Genomic DNA, 8,198 nt, shown 5'->3' with positions numbered 1-8,198 from the left:
ATTGAAAATTTCGAACAAGTAAAGGAGATGACAGCCGAACCCAACAACAATGCAAGGAGAATGCTTGGTGACTTTACTGCACCAAATTCCAATTTACATAGAAGAAGCATCTCCATTCCTACCATTGGAGCAAACAATTTTGAGCTGAAACCTCAATTAGTTTCTCTGATGCAGCAGAACTGCAAGTTTCATGGACTTCCATCCGAAGATCCTTTTCAGTTCTTAACTGAATTCTTGCAGATCTGTGATACTGTTAAGACTAATGGAGTAGATCCTGAAATCTACAGGCTCATGCTTTTCCCATTTGCTGTAAGAGACAGAGCTATAATATGGTTGGACTCTCAACCTAAAGATAGCCTGAACTCTTGGGATAAGCTGGTCACGGCTTTCTTAGCCAAGTTCTTTCCTCCTCAAAAGCTGAGCAAGCTTAGAGTGGATGTTCAAACCTTCAAACAAAAAGATGGTGAATCCCTCTATGAAGCTTGGGAAAGATACAAGCAGCTGACCAAAAAGTGTCCTTCTGACATGCTTTCAGAATGGACCATCCTGGATATATTCTATGATGGTTTATCTGAGCTATCAAAGATGTCATTGGATACCTCTGCAGGTGGATCTATTCACCTAAAGAAAACGCCTGCAGAAGCTCAAGAACTCATTGACATGGTTGCTAATAACCAGTTCATGTACACTTCTGAGAGGAATCCTGTAAGTAATGCGACGCCTATGAAGAAGGGAGTCCTTGAAGTTGATACTCTGAATGCCATATTGGCTCAGAACAAAATATTGACTCAGCAAGTCAATATGATTTCTCAGAGTCTGAATGGAATGCAAGCTGCATCCAACAGTACTCAAGAGGCTTCTTATGCAGAAGAAGCTTATGATCCTGAGAACCCTGCAATAGCAGAGGTGAATTACTTAGGTGAACCTTATGGAAACACCTATAACTTATAATGGAGAAATCATCCAAATTTCTCATGGAAGGATCAAAAGCCTTAACAAGGCTTTAATAATGGTGGAAGAAATAGGTTTAGCAATAGCAAGCCTTTTCCATCATCCACTCAGCAACAGACAGAGAATTCTGAGCAGAATCCATCTAGCTTAGCAAACTTAGTCTCTGATCTATCTAAGGCCACTGTGAGTTTCATGAATGACACAAGGTCTTCCATTAGAAATTTGGAAGCACAAGTGGACCAGCTGAGTAAAAGGATCACTGAAATCCCTCCTAGTACTATCCCAAGCAATACAAAAGAGAATCCAAAAGGAGAGTGCAAGGCCATTGACATAAGCACCATGTCCGAACCTGTAAAGGAAGGAGAGGACGTGAATCCCAAGGGGGAAGACCTCCTGGGACGTCCAGTGATCAATAAGGAGTTTCCCTCTGAGGAACCAAAGGACTCTGAGGCTCATATAGAGACCATAGAGATTCTATTGAACCTCCTTATGCCATTCATGAGCTCTGATGAGTATTCCTCTTCTGAAGAGAATGAGGATGTTACTGAAGAGCAAGATGCCAAGTTCCTTGGTGCAATCATGAAGCTGAATGCCAAATTATTTGGTATTGATACTTGGGAAGATGAACCTCCCTTGTTCACCAATGAACTAAGTGATCAGAATCAACTGACACTGCCTCAGAAGAGACAGGATCCTGGAAAGTTTATAATACCTTGTACCATAGGCACCATGATCTTTAATGCTCTGTGTGATCTTGGTTCAGGGATAAACCTCATGCCTCTCTCTGTAATAGAGAAACTGGGAATCTATGGGGTGCAAGCTGCTAAAATCTCATTAGAGATGGCAGACAATTCAAGAAAACAGGCTTATGGACAAGTAGAGGACGTGTTAGTAAAGGTTGAAGGCCTTTACATCCTTGCTGATTTCATAGTCCTAGACACTGGAAAGGAAGAGGATGAATCCATCATCCTAGGAAGACCTTTCCTAGCCACAGCAAGAGCTGTGATTGATGTGGACAGAGGATAATTGATCCTTCAATTAAATAAGGACAACCTTGTGTTTACAACTCAAAAATATCTCTCTGCATCCATGGAGAGGAAGCAGAAAAAGCTTCTCTCAAAGCAGAGTCAAACAAAGCCCCCACAGTCAAACTCTGAGTTTGGTGTTGGGAGGCCACAACCAAACTCTAAGTTTGGTGTTGAACTCCCATATCCAAACTTTAAGTTTGGTGCTGGAGAGTCTCAACAAAGCTCTGCACATCTGTGAGGCTCCATGAGAGCCCACTGTCAAGCTACTGACATTAAAGAAGCGCTTGTTGGGAGGCAACCCAATTTTTATTTATCTAACAATATTTTTCTTAGTTATATGTCTTTATAGGTTCATGATCATGTGGAGTCACAAAATAAATATAGAAATTGAAAATGGAATAAAAAACAGCAGAAGAAAAATCACACCCTGGAGGAAGCATCTGCCTGGCGTTCAACGCCAGAACAGAGCATGGTTCTGGCGCTGAACGCCCAAAATGGGCAGTGTCTGGGCGCTGAACGCCCAAAATGGGCATCATTTGGGCGCTGAACGCCAGAAATGCACCCTGGAGAGGAGCTGGCGCTGAACGCCCAGAACAAGCATGGTTCTGGCGTTCAACGCCAGAAATGGCCAGTAAATGGGCGTTGAACACCCAAAATGGGCACCAACCTGGCGCTGAACGCCCAGAGTTGTGTGCAAGGGCATTTTACATGCATAATTTGGTGCAAGGTTGTAATTCCTTGAACACCTCAGGATCTGTGGACCCCACAGGATCATCTCAGGATCTGTGGACCCCACAGGATCCCCACCTACCTCCACTCACTTCTTTTCACCCCTCTTTCACACAATCCCATAAACACTCTTCCCCAAAACCCTTCACTAATCACCTCAATCCCTCTTCCCCATAACCTACCTTCAAAATTCAAAATCAATTTCCCACCCAAACCCACCCTACATGGCCGAAACTTAACCCCCCTCCCTCCCCTATATAAAGCCTTCCATTCTTCCTCATTTTCACACAACACAACCCTCTCTTCTCTTCTTGGCCGAAACACAACCCCTTCTCCCTCTCCTCCATTTTTTTCTTCTTCTTCATCTATTCTTTCTTCTCTTGCTCGAGGGCGAGCAAAATTCTAAGTTTGGTGTGGTAAAAGCATAAGATTTTTGTTTTTCCATTACCATTGATGGCACCTAAGACCGGAGAATCCTCTAGAAAGGGGAAAGGGAAGACAAAAGCTTCCACATCCAAGTCATGGGAGATGGAAAGATTCATCTCCAAAGCTCATCAAGACCACTTCTATGATGTTGTGGCCAAGAAGAAGGTGATCCCTGAGGTCCCTTTCAAACTCAAAAGAAATGAGTATCCGGAGATCCGACATGAAATTCAAAGAAGAGGTTGGGAAGTTCTAACAAATCCCATCCAACAAGTCGGCATCCTAATGGTTCAAGAGTTCTATGCCAATGCATAGATCACCAAGAACCATGATCAAAGTAAGAACCCGGATCCAAAGAACTATGTTACAATGGTTTGGGGGAAATACTTAGATTTTAGTCCGGAAAATGTGAGGTTGGCGTTCAACTTTCCAAACATGGAAGAGAACGCACGCCCCTACACAAGGAGAGTCAACTTTGATCAAAGGTTGGACCAAGTCCTTATGGACATATGTGTAGAAGGAGCTCAATGGAAGATTGACTCCAAAGGCAAGCCGGTTCAACTAAGAAGATTGGACCTCAAGCCTGTAGCTAGAGGATGGTTAGAGTTCATTCAATGCTCAATCATTCCCACTAGCAACCGGTCTGAAGTTACTATAGACCAGGCCATCATGATCCATAGCATCATGATTGGAGAAGAGGTGGAAGTTCATGAGATTATACCTCAGGAACTTTACAAGGTGGCTGACAAGTCCTCCACTATGGCAAGGTTAGCCTTTCCTCACCTCATTTGTCACCTATGCAATTCGGCTGGGATTGACATAGAGGGAGATATCCTCATTAAAGAGGACAAGCCCATCACTAAGAAAAAGATGGAGCAAGCAAGAGAGCCCATTCATGGAGCTCAAGAGGCGTATGAAGCTCATCACCATGAGATCTCGGAGATGCCTCAAATGCACTTTCCTCCACAAAACTATTGGGAGCAAATCAACACCTCCCTAGGAGAATTGAGTTCCAATATGGGACAACTAAGGGTGGAACATCAAGAACACTCCATCATCCTTCATGAAATAAGAGATGATCAAAAAGCAATGAGGGAGGAGCAACAAAAACAAGGAAGAGACATAGAAGAGCTCAAGGACATCATTGGTTCCTCAAGAAGGAAACGCCACCATCACTAAGGTGGATTCATTTCTTGTTCTTATTTCTTCTGTTTTTCATTTTCTATGTTATGTGCTTATCTATGTTTGTGTCTTCATTACATGATCATTAGTAGTTAGTAACTATGTCTTAAAGTTATGAATGTCCTATGAATCCATCACCTCGCTTAAATGAAAAATGTTTTAATTCAAAAGAACAAGAAGTACATGAGTTTCGAATTTATCCTTGAACTTAGTTTAATTATATTGATGTGGTGACAATGCTTCTTGTTTTCTGAATGTATGCTTGAACAGTGCATATGTCTTTTGAAGTTGTTGTTTAAGAATGTTAAATATGTTGGCTCTTGAAAGAATGATGACTAGGAGACATGTTATTTGATAATCTGAAAAATCATAAAAATGATTCTTGAAGCAAGAAAAAGCAGCAAAGAACAAAGCTTGCAGAAAAAAAATAGGCGAAAAAAAAAAAGCAAGCAGAAAAAGCCAAAAGCTCTTAAAACCAAGAGGCAAGAGCAAAAAGCCAATAACCCTTCAAACCAAAAGGCAAGGGCAAATAAAAAGGATCCCAAGGCTTTGAGCATCAGTGGATAGGAGGGCCTAAAGGAATAAAATCCTGGTCTAAGCGGCTAAACCGAGCTGTCCCTAACCATGTGCTTGTGGCGTGTAGGTGTCAAGTGAAAACTTGAGACTGAGCGGTTAAAGTCAAGGTCCAAAGCAAAAAAAGAGTGTGCTTAAGAACCCTGGACACCTCTAATTGGGGATTTTAGCAAAGCTGAGTCACAATCCGAAAAGGTTCACCCAATTATGTGTCTGTGGCATTTATGTATCCGGTGGTAATACTGAAAAACAAAGTGCTTAGGGCCACGGCCAAGACTCATAAAATTGCTGTGTTCAAGAATCATCATACTAAACTAGGAGAATCAATAACACTTTCTGAACTCTGAGTTCCTATAGATGCCAATCATTCTGAACCTCAATGGATAAAGTGAGATGCCAAAACTATTCAAGAGGCAAAAAGCTATAAGTCCCTCTCATTTGATTGGAGCTATGTTTCATTGATAGTTTGGAATTTATAGTATATTCTCTTCTTTTTATCCTATTTGATTTTTAGTTGCTTGGGGACAAGCAACAATTTAAGTTTGGTGTTGTGATGAGCGGATAATTTTTACGCTTTTTGGCATTGTTTTTAGTATGTTTTTAGTAGAATCTAGTTACTTTTAGGGACGTTTTCATTAGTTTTTATGTTAAATTCACATTTCTGGACTTTACTATGATTTTGTGTGTTTTTCTGTGATTTCAGGTATTTTCTGACTGAAATTGAGAGACTTGAGCAAAAATCAGATTCAGAGGTTGAAGAAGGACTGCTGATACTGTTGGATTCTAACCTCCCTGCACTCAAAGTATATTTTCTGGAGCTACAGAACTCGAAATGGCGCGCTTCTAATTGCGTTGGAAAGTAGACATCCAGGGCTTTCCAGAAATATATAATAGTCCATACTTTGGCCAAGAATAGACGACGCAAACTGGCATTCAACGCCAGCTCTCTGCCCAATTCTGGTGTCCAGCGCCAGAAAAGGATCCAAAACCAGAGTTGAACGCCCAAACTGGCACAAATGCTGGCGTTCAACTCCAAGAAGGACCTCTACACGTGCAACACTCAAGTTCAGCCCAAGCACACACCAAGTGGGCCCCGGAAGTGGATTTATGCATCAATTACTTATTTCTGTAAACCCTAGTGACTAGTTTATTATAAATAGGACCTTTTACTATTGTATTAGACATCTTTGGATGCCTGGTTCTTAGATCAGAGGGGCTGGCCATTCGGCCATGCCTGGACCTTTCACTTATGTATTTTTAACGGTAGAGTTTCTACATTCCATAGATTAAGGTGTGGAGCTCTGCTGTTCCTCAAAGATTAATGCAAAGTACTATTATTTTCTATTCAATTCATCTTATTTCGCTTCTAAGATATTCATTCGCACTTCAACCTGAATATGATGAACGTGACAATCATCATCATTCCCCATGAACGCGTGCCTGACAACCACTTCCGTTCTACTTTCGATTGAATGAGTGTCTCTTAGATCTCTTAACTAGAATCTTCGTGGTATAAGCTAGATTGATGGCGGCATTCAAGAGAATCCGGAAAGTCTAAACCTTATCTGTGGTATTTCGAGTAGGATTCAATGATTGAATGACTGTGACGAGCTTCAAACTCGCGATTGCTGGGCGTAGTGACAGACGCAAAAGGATAGTAAATCCTATTCCAGCATGATCGAGAACCGACAGACGAATAGCCGTGCCGTGACAGGGTGCGTTGACCATGTTCACTGAAAGGATAGGATGTAACCATTGACAAGGGTGATGCCTCCAAACGATTAGCCGTGCCCTGACAGGGCATTTGGATCATTTTCCTGAGAGAAGACCGAAAGTAGCCATTGACAATGGTGATGCATTACATAAAGCCAGCCATAGAAAGGAGTAAGAATGATCGGATGAAGACAGCAGGAAAGCAGAGGTTCAGAGGAATGAATGCATCTCTATGCGCTTATCTAAAATTCTAACCAATGGATTACATAAGTATTTCTATCCTTATTTTAGTATTATTTTCGAAAACCCCATTTCTATTTTATATCTGCCTGACTGAGATTTACAAGGTGACTATAGCTTGCTTCATACCAACAATCTCCAAGGGATTCGACCCTTACTCACGTAAGGTATTACTTGGACGACCCAGTGCACTTGCTGGTTAGTTGTGCGAAGTTGTGAACCATGGTATTGGCATCATGTTTTTGGCGCCATTACCAGGGAAAGAAAGAGCGATAAATTTTACATAATCAAAGTGTAATCACAATTTCTGCGCACCAAGTTTTTGGCGCCGTTGCCAGGGATTGTTCGAGTTTGGACAACTGACGGTTCATCTTGTTGCTCAGATTAGGTAATTTTCTTTTTGTTTTATTTTCAAAAATTTTTCAAAATGTTTCAAAAATTTCTCCTTTGTTTTCGAAAAATTTCAAAAAAAAAAAATTATTTTCAAAAATATATTTTTCTTCAAAATTTTTAAGAATGAATTCTAGTGTTTCATATAACATGTTTTAGCTTGGCTGGCTATTAAGCCATGTCTAACTCCCAGGATTTTGATTGAAGACTATGAATTCATTGCTTCCTTTTTCCCAAATATTTTCGAAAAAAATTAAAAGAAAATACAAAAAAATTTATAAAATCATAAAAATAAAAAATATTTTGTGTTTCTTGTTTGAGTCTTGAGTCATGTTATAAGTTTGGTGTCAATTGCATATTCATCCTGCATTTTTCGAAAATTCATGCATTCATAAGTGTTCTTCATGATCTTCAAGTTGTTCTTGGTAAGTCTTCTTGTTTGATCTTTGCATTTGCATATTTTGTGTCTTTTCTTGTTTTTCATATGCATTCTTGAATTCTTAGTGTCTAAGCATTAAAGAATTCTAAGTTTGGTGTCTTGCATGTTTTCCTTGCATTAAAAATCTTTCAAAAATATGTTCTTGGTGTTCATCTTAACATTCATAGTGTTCTTGGTGTTCATCTTGACATTCATAGCATTCTTGCATGCATCACATGTTTTGATCTAAAATTCTCATGCATTGCATCATTTTTCTTGTTTTTCTCTCTCTTCATTAAAAATTCAAAAATAAAAAATATCTTTCCCTTTTTCTCTCTCATAAATTCGAAAATTAGATTTGACTTTTTCAAAAATTTTTAAAATCTAGTTGTTTTTATGAGTCAAATCAAATTTCAATTTAAAAATCTTATCTTGTTCAAAATCTTTTTCAAAAATCAAATCTTTTTCATTTTTCTTAGTTAGTGACAAAAGTAAGTGTCACTAACGTTCTCGATGGATGGGCAAGCTTACGTTAAAAGCCACATTAACTA

The 8,198-nt window shown here is 39.8% G+C and overlaps 1 non-coding gene across 1 annotated transcript; it reads right to left on the bottom strand.

Annotated features, from left to right (window-relative positions):
* Window positions 1-423: 423 nt before the first annotated feature.
* Window positions 424-531, bottom strand: LOC112724756 (small nucleolar RNA R71). Its single transcript, XR_003163904.1, has one exon. It is a non-coding gene; the product is annotated as a small nucleolar RNA R71 (small nucleolar RNA).
* Between the last annotated feature and the right edge of the window lie 7,667 nt (window positions 532-8,198).

The sequence above is a fragment of the Arachis hypogaea genome, chromosome 11 (genome assembly GCF_003086295.3).
Source record: "Arachis hypogaea cultivar Tifrunner chromosome 11, arahy.Tifrunner.gnm2.J5K5, whole genome shotgun sequence".
NCBI lineage: Eukaryota > Viridiplantae > Streptophyta > Magnoliopsida > Fabales > Fabaceae > Arachis > Arachis hypogaea.
Note: the sequence above shows the minus strand (reverse complement) of the source record. Positions and strands in the feature narration are given on the sequence as shown.